This window comes from Typopeltis vanoorti, chromosome 13 (assembly GCF_054136105.1).
Source record: "Typopeltis vanoorti isolate ZY-2024b chromosome 13, IOZ_Tvanoo_1.0, whole genome shotgun sequence".
NCBI classification, from domain to species: Eukaryota; Metazoa; Arthropoda; class Arachnida; order Uropygi; family Thelyphonidae; genus Typopeltis; species Typopeltis vanoorti.
Window position 1 is genome coordinate 123,362,657 of NC_143561.1, and position 14,379 is coordinate 123,377,035.

General features: G+C 37.0%; 1 protein-coding gene across 1 annotated transcript in view; it reads left to right on the forward strand.

The window, feature by feature from the left end:
- LOC150100509 (uncharacterized) overlaps window positions 1–14,379 on the forward strand; it is a 1,094,033-nt gene that overhangs the window by 989,759 nt on the left and 89,895 nt on the right. The window lies entirely within an intron of this gene.

Sequence of the window (14,379 nt, forward strand, 5' to 3'; positions counted from 1 at the left end):
TGGCAGTGAGTTTGAAGCCATCTGATGTGAGGTGGAATCTAACAAGACAAATTGCATAGTGGGGTGTTGTTACAGACCTGGTGGATCAGTTGCTGGTGATGAAGAAATGCATCACCAAATAGAAAAGGTGAGCATGAAAAGAGTAATCATAATGAGAGACTTTAATTATCCAAATGTTGATTGGGTAGCAGTAGAATCTCATGAGAAGAATGAAAATGCATTTATTGATCTGTTGCAGGACAACTTCCTCAAGCAGCATGTGACAGAAGGAACTTGAGGTCAAAGAGTGTTAGATTTGATTATAGTGTCAGAGGGCGTTTCAGTTAAAGATATAACTATTCTGCCTCCAGTTGGTGACAATGATCATGCAGTACTCACTTGGGAAGTGACTAAGTTTATGAATTGTCGTTTCTATCATAACAGATGTGAATGGCAAGAGATTGAGAAAATCATGCTTTCACGGTTCAAAAATTAATGATGTTAGTGAGGCTATTAGAGCACAAAAGGATACAGTAAAAATGATTGCTTTGCCTGGAATGAATGATTTGAAAGGAGAAAAGTATGGTATGAGGGAGGACATGAAAGAATTACTGGAAGTAGCAAAAGGAAAGAATGAAAGAGTTAAGATAGTAAGTCTGTTGTTGTGGTATGACAGAGTAGAGTTGAGATGGAGGGCCATACTAGCAAATTACTCATGTATAGGTTATGCATGAGGAATGGTGTGCAGTTTGTGGAGTGAGTTTGACAGGTGAAAGGACTTATAAAAGAAAGGCAATTTGCATCTGAATGAATTTGGTGTTCAAACTCTTTAAAAAGTGTTGTTGAATGAAGTGAAAGTGAATGTGCAAAATCAGAGAAACAGCTCTGCCCCCCTCAAATCATTTGGAGGGGCAGAGCTGTTGTGAAGATACGCAGACATCATTGAGCCAGTTAAGAGTAAGAAAGTGTATAGTTGAGAAATTTGGGAATATAACAATGATCTGTTTTGCTGATCTGGAAAAGTACTGAAGTGCCAAGAGAAAACCTGATAAAAATGCTCCAGTGCAAATGCTATGGTTTAAATGACACATTATATCAAGCAATACATAGTCTCTATTTGAGTTATAAATCAGCAGTTAAAATTGAAGGAGGTACAAGCAAATAGTCTGATGTTAAGTCAGGTGTGTAATAAGAGTATACATTATCTCCACTGCTATTCATCATCTATGTGGATCACATTATGAAGGAAAGTGGTATTAAACATGATATTAAGATTGGAGATGTTTGTCTCAGCTCGTTACTTTATGCAGATGATGTTATACTCCTAAATAAATCCAGTACAAATCTGCAGGATTCCCTGACCAAACTGAATAAATGTCGTACAAGACTTGCTCCTTGATTTTTCCTTCTTTCTTAGTCAAGCACTCATTTCTCTTATCTTCTTTTTTTCTGATATCGGTTGACCCACTTGCCAGATGTTTCTGCATTTGTTGCAGCTCCCACTTTGCTCTGCGTATCACTCAGCATGATTGAGCTATCTCCCTCATTACAGCCAACTCTACATTCTTTATATCCATCATACTACTATTCTTTTGATCAACGCTTTTACTCTCTCTCTCTCTCAATCATATCACTTTTTCACTTTCAATCAAAACGTATGTCAGTAATGGCATTTGAACCCATGCTCAGATTTGTGGATCACAATTCACTGTAGTATTGTTACGAAAGGATCAACCTTGAGTCTGGTGTCTTAGACCCGTGCTTCCCAAACTTCTGGATGTCAGGACCCCCTTTGCAAAACTTAAAATATTTCACGGCCCCCTTCGAAAAAAATCGTAATAGAGAGATATATTATTATAATATTTATTGTATTTATATTCAATACAAAACATACACAGCGAATATTGTAAAAATCAAATGCATATATTACATATTTTGCCTCTTACCGTTTGGTTCTGAAGACGATGCGGGCTGTTCTGGTAAAATATGAAATACTGTCCTTTTTTTTTTTTTTTTCAGTCTGTTTCTGCTTCTTCTGTTCGCAGGAATTTTTTTATTTTTTATCAGCCACTTATCCATCTGAGGGTTAAATTTTTTAACATAGAATAGATCAAATAATATCACCACTTACCGATACTGGCACACCACAGACTGGTAACATGAAATTAGTGAATATTACCTGAATAAGGGAATCCCTGGACTGGGAACATTTTTCTCTTTTGTGACTTTTCTCCCTTTATGGTAATTAAGCCTAACGCGAAACAGACAGCAAAGGCAGGTTATTAAAACGTGCATATGATTGGTGCGGTATTAACAAAAGATCGCGCAACCGAAAGATAAAAGCATAGCTGACAATTGAGTTAAAAGGCTAACTCTCTTCAACCGAATTCCATATGTGAAACTGCCATAACATTCATTATATATATATATTGCTTAGTTTTAACACTTTTACGAATTTTAACATGTTTGGTTGAATTTTATTGCTGCCTTGGGAAATCGAACTCTCACACACGTCTAATTAATAACAATAGTTTTTAGTTAGATCCTGTGTTTGCCCATGCAACATATGGTTTTGTTTCAGTCTATACAACATAGTTTCTGTATGAGGGGACATGTGATTGATTTATTAGTGTGTTTTTATCCCATTTGTCTCTAATTGCCCTATTTGTTGAGAAATATATTACACAGACTCCTCATACCTTATTCACTGGCATAATAAAAGTACTTGTTTTTATTGCCTCTGCAGTATAGTGACTTCAAGGGAGTTACTATCTCCCCACATGAACTTGTTTAAGCTTTTTTTTCATGTGTGAAGTATATGCGAAACTTTTATTGGTAACAGAAAACTAGCTCGGATGACAGTGATAATATAAAACGAGTTTTGATATGTATATAAAGTCAATATCAACAGTCCCTGATTACGAACGCTTGTGATGAAAGGGACAGGAAGATTTGGAGCTTCCCTGGAGAGCATTCGAAGTAAATACAATTAACCACTGCTTTGAAGTGAAACATATGAATAAGCAATATTTACTCATATTGATTAAGCGCCGAAATACGCAGGAAGCAAAGTTTGTGAACCAACACCAATGTGTGAATTTTTCCATTAAAATATAAAAAAATAACAAAAAAGAAATAATAAATAATAAAAGTTAAATACCTTTCTTTTAAAATAAAAAAAAAAATCTACTTAGTCTTAAAACATTTTAAATTTGTTTTCATTATTTCACGGCCCCCCTCAACAAAACCTACGGCCCCAAGGGGGGCCGTGGCCCACAGTTTGGGAAGCGCTGCCTTAGACTGCTCAGTCATCCTGACACCATCATTCATTTGAATACAATTATAAGTGCTATACAGTTTGGGAAGCGCTGCCTTAGACTGCTCAGTCATCCTGACACCATCATTCATTTGAATACAATTATAAGTGCTGTATAATTTGCTACAAAACAGCATTATGAAATGCAGAATGCAATTTCACAGGTTTCTGGTTCAAACGAGTTGGTAATGATATTACAGAAGAGTAATTGTGGATATAAGCAGATGTTGAAATACATGTACATGAATGCAAGAAGTATCAGGAATAAGTGCGATTAGTTTTTGGCACTGGTCAGCTCGACTTGGACAAAATATTATAGGCATCAGTGAGATGTGGTTGACAGAAAATGATATAATTACAGGGATAGAATGTAAAGAGTATTGTATTTTCAGGGAGATACTGGAAATAGAAGTCGGTATATTACTGATAATATATGAAGAACAACGGGTAAAATTAAAAATTAGAGAGGATTTTAGTTTTTGGAGAAGATGGTTCATTTAAAGCTATCTGGTGCAAGGTAAAGGTCAATAGGACAACATGGCATGTTGGCTGCTGCTATAGAATGGGAGGAGGAGTCCATAAGAAGATGCAAATACCACACATCAGCAGATTAGCATGAGTGCAGACCAAGCAGCTATGGAGATATAGATTGGAGGGAAGAAAGGGGGTGTGGCAATGGAGTGTTTTCATTAAGAGAAAAATGACTATGGAAGGATGACTTTCTTCAATACTTATGGAAGAAAGGTGATACAGCCCAAAGAAGTAGTTGTGAAATTGCATAAGTTAGTACCACTGATAACAAATCAGAATGGGATAGCAGTGGGCCTAAGGGGTTTTTGTACTTTATGTACACTAATGCCAGGAGCATTCAGAACAAAGGGAAGGAATTTTTGGCATTGGTTAATTCATTCTGGCCAAGGGTTATTGGCATTAACGAAACATGGCTGACAGAAGATGATATAGTTAGTGGAACAGAAGGTGAAGGGTATAATTTGTTCATAGAGAAATCAATGATGAGAGGAGTGTTACTGATGATAGCTGATGAACTGCAACCAAAGAGAGTAGATGTTCAATTGCAGGTCAGTGATAATAACACATTTGAGGCTATGTGGTGTGAGATAGAGGCCAGCAAAACAAAATATACACTTGGATGCTATGCATGCGAAGAGGCAAGAAAGTATTTGAGGGAAGTAATGGTAGACTGCATACCTAGAGTGAGGAGAGTGAATCGAGTGGGAGTTAAATGGATGAATATCATCATTAATCTGGGGAATTCAAGGTGAAGGGTGATCTATAGGCACTTGAGCAGTACAAAAAGTAACCAGCATGGTAAGAAAGGCAAAAGCAAAGTATGAAAGGAAATTAGCAGTGCAGGCCAAAGATAATCCCAAACAGTTCTTTCGATATTCTGCAAGTAAAAATAAGAATGTGTTATAGCAGAATGATTTTAATGAATGCCAATGGTAGAGAGGTAACTGAATCAGTCGAAATAGTATTATTACTAAGTGAATATTTTGCAGGAAAATGGAAAAGATGATGGGAATATAGGCAATGTCACAGAATTGCATTATAAGGTTGTAATAAAGTTCTAAAAAGGCTCTGAATTTGGTAAGCAAATATAAGATGCAAAAATTTGAATTCCTTCAAAAATTTTCACACTAGGTGTGAAAATTTTTGAAGGAATTCAAGGAGATGAAAGACCCAAGAGTGGTAGTTGACAGAGACCTAAAATTTAAGAGTGACATTGCAGAAGTTGTGAAATCATCATACTGGATTATGGCAATTTTATATAAAGAGGTTATGGTTCCATTTTATAAGACCTTGATTGAGCCTCATATGTATAATTGTGTGTAGATCTAGTTTCCTGGTTTATGTGCAGATTATGATATATTAGAAAAGATCCAGACAAGATTGACTGTGTTTTAATTTTAATAGAACCTGTAACATTGTTATCAAGAGAGAAAACATATTGCACCCAGTAAATAACTTTAAGAAAAGAAGTATGAATATTTCATATGTAAACTAACAGTACATCATCAGTGTGGAACAAATTAGTAATTCATATGTTAGAAGGATCATATGAAATCAAATTCACTCATATCAAATATATAATAAATCATTTCTGATATTTACATAGGACAAGAATCTCCCAAATTTTTGGGAAAGAGAGGAAATTGTTCCAATTCAAATAAGTCAAGTGTAAGGCTTCAGAACTTTTTTTGAAGAAACATTTATATTGAAAATTGCTTTTATGAAGAAGGTGAGCCTTATTCCAAAAGGATACTGTGTTTGGTTTCTATCCCATGTTGTTCACAACCTTAGTTTGGAGGTTTATCATTTATTATTATTATATATATAATAATAAATATAAATAAATATAATAAATAATAAATCTCAGGGCTCCCACTGGCTACTGAGTGCATCCCCTAGGCGGCAGATGAGGGAAACCCTGACTACCATCCACTAGATATCAGGGCAGCTCTGAATATATTGAATAAAGATCCGTGGACCAGTGGTTCTGGGACTGGCGATCCCATGTGAAAATATTGACATTCACCAACCTGCATTGGGCCAGTGTGGTGAATTTATGGTCTAATCTTCCAAGATGAATCAAACAGAAATAAAATGGCCTTCATTCCCTGGAGGCCAGATTGCTATTGCCTACAGCAGCAGGCAGTTAAACATGAAGGCAGAGGATGCTAAGAATCCTTGGGTAATCAGATCATGCTGCCATTGGAAACTGGAACTTGGAGCAGTGAAGCACGGCTGACTGAACTAAGTGAAGAGCTAAACGACTAAAATGGGATATTCTCAGACTGTGTGAAGTTGGACATAATGGTGAAGAAATTCTTCAATTAAAAAACTGAGGCATACTGTATTATAGAGGCCAAGATAAGGAAAGAATCAGTGGAGTTGGATTCATGATTAACAAAAAATTTAAGACGTAATGCAATTTGACAATATATCTGATTGAATAGCAAGTATTGTTGTTGTTCAAATCTCAAAAAGATACATTCTTAAGATCATCCAAGTCTATGCACCAACAATAAGTCATACTGATGAAGAAATTGAAGTCTTCTATCATGATGTATCCCAATTTTACAATAAAGGAAAACATCATTTGAGAATTGCAATGGGGGACTTTAATGCTAGAATTGATAAAAAAAAAAAAAAAATCAAATAAAAGCTCAATGGGAAATTTTGGATATGGCATGAGAGATGATAGAGGAGCAAGGTTTATAGATTTGCAGAAAAAGAAAACCTGTACATCATGAATTTTTTTTTTTTTTCAAGGAAAAAACACATAGGAAGTGGGCATGGAAAAATCCAAATGGCAAAACTAGTGAAATTGACTTTATCCTAAGCAATAAGAACTCATTCAAGACTAAACACCTTCAACATTGGAAGTGACCATCGTGTGGTACGCAGTAAAATTCAAATAAACTGCCAGAAAGAAAGAAGAAAAATGTTTTGAAGATCAAAGCAAAACATAGATTTACATAAACTCAACATTAGAAAAGATATATTCCAATATGAACTAAACAATAGATTTAAAAATCTTATTATAGATGACAATGCTGATCCAGAAATTAATGACATTATTACCCAAAACCTTTTACAATGCTCACTTGAAATAGCTGGTACCACAGAACAGAAACAAGACAAAATTTCTGAAGAAACAAAACAGCTGATGAAGAAACGAAGAGAAATGAAACAATCAAATAACCTACAGAATAAAATTGAATACACTGAATTGTGCAAAACGATCAGAAAAATGTATCACAGAAAAACTAAGAAAATTCAATTATAAATTCATACAACAAACAATTGAAAACAACTGTAGTCTCAAAAAAAACCATACAACAATTGATGAACAGCAATATACAGATGATTACAGTTCAAACTACAAGATGGGACCATAACCAGAGATATATATGCTATAGCAAAAAGAATGAAAGAATTTTACTTAGTATTATATAAGGATGGTGAATTAAATGAAGAAGACAACTATGAAATAGATGAAGTACTACAGATTCTACCAGAAGTTATGTGGAGCATCCAAAGCTTGTAAAATGGAAACACTGCAGGTGAGGATGGAGGTATAGCTGAACCTCAAAAAGCAGGTGAATAAATGATCTACAAACTCTTAGCAAAACTGTTTACTTTATGCCTGAAGAAAAATTATGTACCAAGAACATGGTAGAAGGCTACCCTGATTCTGCTACATAAAAAAAGGTGAGGTAGAAGACTTGGTGAACTACTGACCCATCATTATCAGTAGTTTACAAAATGTTTACAAAAGTCTTAGCTCATAGGCTTTGTACTACTCTGGACTTGGCACAACCAAAAGAGCAAGCAGGCCTTCAAAGCAGCTTTATTGCAATGGACCATATTCCAGTTATACAACAGATTATTGAACGGTGTGATGAATATCAGTTACCATTATGTCTTGGTTTTATTGATTTTGAGAAAGCCTTTGATTCAGTAAAAACTTGTGCAATACCTCAAGCATTACGAAATCAACAAGTGTAGAATCCATACACTGATGCCACAGGTAGCAATTAATTTCAATGGAAACATCTCTACTGTGGAAACACAAAGAGATATAAGACAGAGTGAGACAATATCTCTGAAATTATTCACAGTGTGCATGCCTAGAAGAAATATTCAAACTTCTTGATTAGGAAAGGAAAGGTCTGAAGATAAATGGAAGATATTTAAGCCATTTATGCTTTGCAGATGACATAGTTATCTTTACTTCAACTGCTCATGAATTACAGATTTGTATCCAAGAACTCCAAACTGCTAGCAAAACAGCTGGCCTGAAGGTAAACCTAAAGAAGACCCAAGTTATGTTCAATAGCTATGTCCAACCAGAAATAATAAAAATCAATAATGATGAAATTAAACAAGTAGATCATTACATATACTTAGGACAACAGATATCAATGAAACAAAATATGAATGAAATAAAAGACACACGATGCTTGGTTGGAAAGCATTTGGAAAATTACATTCATTGGTATTTGTTTGAGTAAGAGCTGCTGTAAAAGTTGTGCGCTACCATTACTATTAGAGTGCGGGATTTCATTTACCTAAACTTAATTACGAATTTGTTGTTATTAGACCTTACAGTAGTAACCGGCAGAGGCAATAACATGGCAGCAGCTTTGTCATTCCATGAATTTAATTTAGACTTCAGTCGTTTTGTTAAGTGTGAGGTGTGTTATATGTATTCTTTTGATTACATAAATGATTTGTGGATGTTTAGGGCAGATGGAAGGAGAGTGTGTATGAAGTGTGACCAGAACGAAGAATTGATGAATGCAAAATATGAAATTGATGACAGAAAGTGTTAGTAGCAAGAATGTTGTGGGGAAAATGAGTGCACGTTCGAAAGAGAGGGATGGCATGAAAGATAAGCGAAAGAATGTTAAAAAATTATTAAAAAAGAAAACGAATGATTTAAAATCTCATTTAGATACAGGAATAGAAAGTGGAAAAATCGAAAGAATGAATGATAGTGAAAGCTGGATGCATGTTGAACCGAAAGTACGGAAGCACAGAAGGATGAATAAGAGTGAAAGTGAAAAGAGAGTGTCGAGAGTTAGAAAATTAGAAAGAATGAATGAAAAAAACGAGAAAATGTGACGCGAGATTCAGAAGTTAAATTGGATTGGATGAGGAAAGAGATGAAATGGATGCGGAATGAAATTAAGAAAATTCAGCTAAAAACTATTACAATTAATCATGATGGCACTAAACAGTTAACGAAAGATGAGCAAGTGGCGTTATATGGCGACTCCATTATTAAAGGTGTGCTGGATGATAGGATGCACAAGATGTTTTCCAGGAGGAAAATAGAGTGATTGAGGCATTGGTATGAGGAGGGAGCGAGCAAAGGAGTTGATGGTTTTAATCGGTACGAATGACTTGACAGAGGACAAAGAGCAAGTCAGGATGGATATCAGGAGGCTGCTTAGAAGGATAAAAGAGAATAGTGTGACAGGAAGGGTTGCCAGCGTGTTGCCAGGTATGACTGTAATGAGGCGGACAGCAAGGATTATGAATGATATGCTGACTGAAATTTGTGAGGAGACGGGAGTATAGTTTGTTAATGTGTGAAATGAGTTTGAAGAAAGAAATGAACTGTATGGGAGTGATGGACTGCATTTGAGTGGTTATGATGTGAATCGCTTGGAGAGACTGCTGCTGGAAGGTAGAGAAGTGAGTAGAGTGAGAGAAAATGAATCAGATCAAGCAGGAAGTGATATGGAAGAGCAGGAGAGATTGAAGAGGTGGTTATGAATGAGGATGTGAGTGGTATGAGTATAGAAAATGAGAGAATGGGTGTGCAAAAGGAGCAGGGAAACAGGGAGGCTCAGAGTGGCCAGGGGTATGCAGCATGAGAAAGGTGGATGCTCCAAGAGGAGGTAAGAGCATGTGTAGACAGGAAAGAAATGGGATGACCTGGGATCAAGAGGAAACAGTTGGAATTAAAAAGGGTTTTAAAAGGAATAAGCAGAGAGGGAAATGGCCCCCAGTCGAGCATGGAGAGATCACATTGAGTGAGTGGTATCGGTGGAACTAGCTGTAGATTCAGAAATGAGCTGTTGTGTTTGTATACAAACGCTAGAAGTATAAGAAACAAGGCAGATGAAATGGTTACATTAATTGCATCTGTTCACCCAAAAATTGTTGGAATAAGTGAAACATGGTTGGAAGAGGACGACATCCTGACAGAAATAGAGATGGAAGGGCATGATGTGTTTCGTGAGGATAGAAGGGGTAAAAAGGGAGGGGGGGAGTGCTATTAATGATAGAGAAAGAGTTATGGCTATACAAAGTAGAGATGCAAGAGGGAAATAGTGTCAGTGGTTTTGAGGCAGTATGGTGTGAGATAGAGTTAAATGGAATGAAATACTTGGTTGGATGTTGTTATAGGCCAGGTAATGTGGATGGTAGTGACTATGAAATGTATAATCAAATTAGCCAAGGAAATAAAAAAGAGTGATCATTATAGGCGATTTTAATTATGGCAATATAGAGTGGGATGACGATATAGCAACTGGAAGTAAAGAAAATGAGTTTCTTGAGTTTTTGAGGGATAACTATCTCAGACAGTATGTAACAGAGGGCACGCAAGGATCGAGGGTCTTGCATTTGATCATCCCATCAGAGGATGTAATTATAAATGAGGTTTCAAATCATCCACCAATTGGTGAGAGTGACCATGAGGTGATTACCTGGGTGGTTGCCAGCAGTGTGAGGACCTCTGAAGAGAAAAGGGGGGTGATTATGAAGAGCTCAGGAAACACTTGCAGTGTTGCATGGAATGATGAGTTAGCTAGAAAAGAGATCGATGCAGCTTGAGGGATTTTCAAAAACTATCTAGTAGATACAATGTCTAAATGTATTCCAAGAATGAGAAGGTTAAATAAGGTAGGTGTGAGATGAATGAATAAAGAGATTAAGCATGCGATACAGAGAAAAAGGGCATTATGGAGGTAGCATAAGAGAAGTGGAAATAACCAATTCCATGAAGTCTACAAAGACCAGGCAAGGAGGGTGACTTGGTTGGTGAGAGTAGCTAAAGAGAGGTATAAACAACACTTAGCTAATGAAGCCAAAAAGAATCCTAGGGAGTTCTTTCGATATGTAGCCAGCAAAAGAAAGAATGAATATGGAAGGATGACATTGACTGGAGAAAATAGTATAAAGACACCTGTTGCAGAAGGAGTGGTGGAGATACTTAATGAGCAGTTCATAAAGGTCTTTCAATCTTGTGAAAGTGACTTCATGGAGAGATTGAGAGCATTTGATAATGGGGAAGAGAGACTGAGTATAAGTGAGCAGGTGGTTTATGGGGAGTTGAGAAAACTAGATGGAAATAAAGCTGTGGGACGTTGATAATATATCACCGCGTGTTCTGAAGGAATGTGCCAGGGAGTTACAAATGCCTTCACATATTTTTTTTTAATACGAGTCTTGCACTTGGTCAAGTTCCTAAGTAGTGGAAGGAGGGCAAGATTGTGCCACTTCATAAAGGAGGTGATCGAACTCAAGCATCAAACGATAGGCCTATCTGTGCGTTAGGTGTTGTGGTTAAGTTGTTGGAGAAGCTTGTTAGAACTAGGATCCAGAGTTGGGTTGACAACAATGGTATTATCTTTGATGGACCGCATGGATTTGTTAAAGGGAGGTCATGTTTTAGTAATCTACTTATTTATTACAATAATGTGACTGCTTCCTTGGACAGAGTAGAAAAATATACAGTAATATACTTAGATTTCGCAAAGACTTTTGATAGAGTACCTCATGATAAATTGAGAGTCAAACTAGAGCAGATGGGGTTGGATATTAGGTTAGTGCATTGGATTGGAGACTGGCTATCTGATAGGTATCAACAAGTTGTGTATGGGGGTGCGATATCCAGGTAAAGGAAAGTCACTAGTGGAGTGCCTCAGGGGTCTGCTTTGGGGCCATTACTGTTTAACTTTTATATTAACGATATAGGTGAAGATTTGGATGGAGATATTCAGTTGTTTGCAGATGATGCAAAGTTGGGATGAACCATGAAGTGTAGTGAAGATGTTGTGGCCTTACAAGAAGATCTGAAAAATTGAATGATAGCGCACGGAAATGGGGATGTGAGTTCGATGTTGCAAAATGTAAGGTTTTAAAATTTGGAAAACGAAGATGGGATGCAGAATTTATGCTTGGTGAGGATATATTGTTGGAGGTGAAAGAAATAAGAGATCTGTGGGTGATAGTGGATAAGGATCTGAAATTTAGGGGACACATAGCCAAAATTGTGAAGACCACACAAAGGCTTCTGGGAATGATGCAGAGGACACTGACGTGTAGAAGTAGGGAGATTCTTGTTCTGTTGTATAAGGCTTTGATTAGGCCACACATGGACTATTGTGCCCAGATGTGGTCACCTGGTTTTCAGACGGTTGAAGAGATGTTGGAAAGGGTCCAAAGTCGATTGACTAAGGGAGTTTCTGACCTCTGCAATGTCGAGTATGGGGAAAGATTTAGATGTAATTTGTACAGTCTGGTGGGAAGAGAGGAGATATGATAAAGACCTACAAGTTGGTAAGGGGTTGTTATAGGATCAATGCTCGAGATATTCTACAGAAAATAGTTGGAGATTGGGGGGGGGGGAGAACCAGAGGTCATCCCTGGAAACTGTATAAAGAGGTAGTGAGAGGCAGGTTTATTACATGTAGAGTTGTAAATGATTAGAATGCCTTGCCTGATAGTGTGGTGCCTGCAAGGAGTTTGAATGTGTTCAAGGCACGGTATGATGAGCTGTATGTGTGATAAAAGGACCTTCCAGATGAGTCTTTGAGTCCATGAGGTCTTGGAGTAATAATAATATTCAAAAGCCAACTACCATTATGCCTGAAAAGAAAAGTTTTTAGCCAATATATTCATCCTATACTGGCATATGCCTGAGAAACATGTACACTAAATGCAAAGGAAATTCAAAAATTAAGAACAACACAATATAGTATGGAAAGAAGCATGCTTGGTATCACAAGACTGGATCACAAAAGGAATACATGGATAAGGAATCAAACCAAAGTCTCTGAATCATATTAAGAGTGAAGCATCTGAAGTGATAATGGGCTGGGCATATTGCTCGAAGACAAGATCGACAATGAGCAAAAGAAGTACTGGATTGGATTCCACAAGAGGAAAAAACGACCATGACACCGACCTAAATCACAGTGGATTGATAATATCATAAGATTTGCAGGAGAGACATGATAAAGGAGAGCCATGGACAGACAGATTTAGAGTAATCTTGAGGGCCTTCATCCAGCAGTGGATATGAAAATGGCTGATGATGATGATGACACACACACACACACACACTGCCTGGAAAGAAGTCACCAGAGTCAGTGGACACCAGAGTGTCCATTGACTTCTTTCAGAGTCAAACAGATATTATGGCCTTATAAGTGAAATTTGTTAGTTCAATGTTGCAAAGTGTAAGGTATAGATATAGTATGCAATGATGAGATGCAAAGTATACTCTTGGTGTGGAAACTTTAAGGAAATAGAGGAGTGATCTAGGAGTGATGGTGGACAAGGACCTAAAATTCAGGGACCACATTGCATGTGTTGTGAAGATGTCACATAGGATAATGGCAATGATGCTGAAGACACTGTCATGTGGAAATAGAGAGTTATGATGCCATTTTATAAAACTTTGATCAGGCATCATATGAATTATTGTGCAGAGATTTGGTCGCTGGGTTTTCATGGTGAAGAGGATATGTTGGAAAGGGTCTGGAGAAGATTCGCAAAGGTGGTCAGCAGTCTTTGGATGAGGGGGATATGATAGAGACATATAAGCTAGTTTTTTTTTATCAGGTTGACATGGAAGAGATTTTTCAGAGAATGGGTGAGGGGGTTGGGGGGGGGGGTAGAACAAGAGGCCATTTCTGGAAACTGTATAAGGAGGGTGTGAACAGAGGAGTGAGGGGTAGGTTCTTTGCATTGAGAGGTTCTTTGCATAGTGATTGGTGAGTGGAATGTATTGCCTGAGTGTGTTGTGGATGTATACCCATTGAATCAGTTTAAAGCACCGTTGAATGAACATTGTGTGTAATAGTGTGTACCTCCCAGAATGACTCTCTGACTCCAAGGAGGTCAAATTTTTTTTTTTTTTTTTTTTTTCATTCAATCAACCAAACTTATTATTTATTTAGAATATTTAGAATACATTACATGAATACAATTGTGCATAACAGATACTTGCATGTACATAATTTATTTTAAATAATAATATTTGTGTGTGTGTGTGTGTGTGTGTGTGTGTGTGTGTGTGTGTGTGTGTGTGTGTGTGTGTGTGTGTGTGTGTGTGTGTGTGTGTGTGTGTGTGTGTTGCATTAATCTTATTTTTTAACTCTTTATTATGTCTTGCATACATATATGATAATTACATTATAAAATTATAATGGCCTGGTTGGCTGAGTAGTTAGCATATTCACTCTCCAGCCAAAAGGCTGTGGGTTCGAATCCCTCCGTAGGCAGGGATGTTTGTGATTGTCTGTGAAAATAGTGAT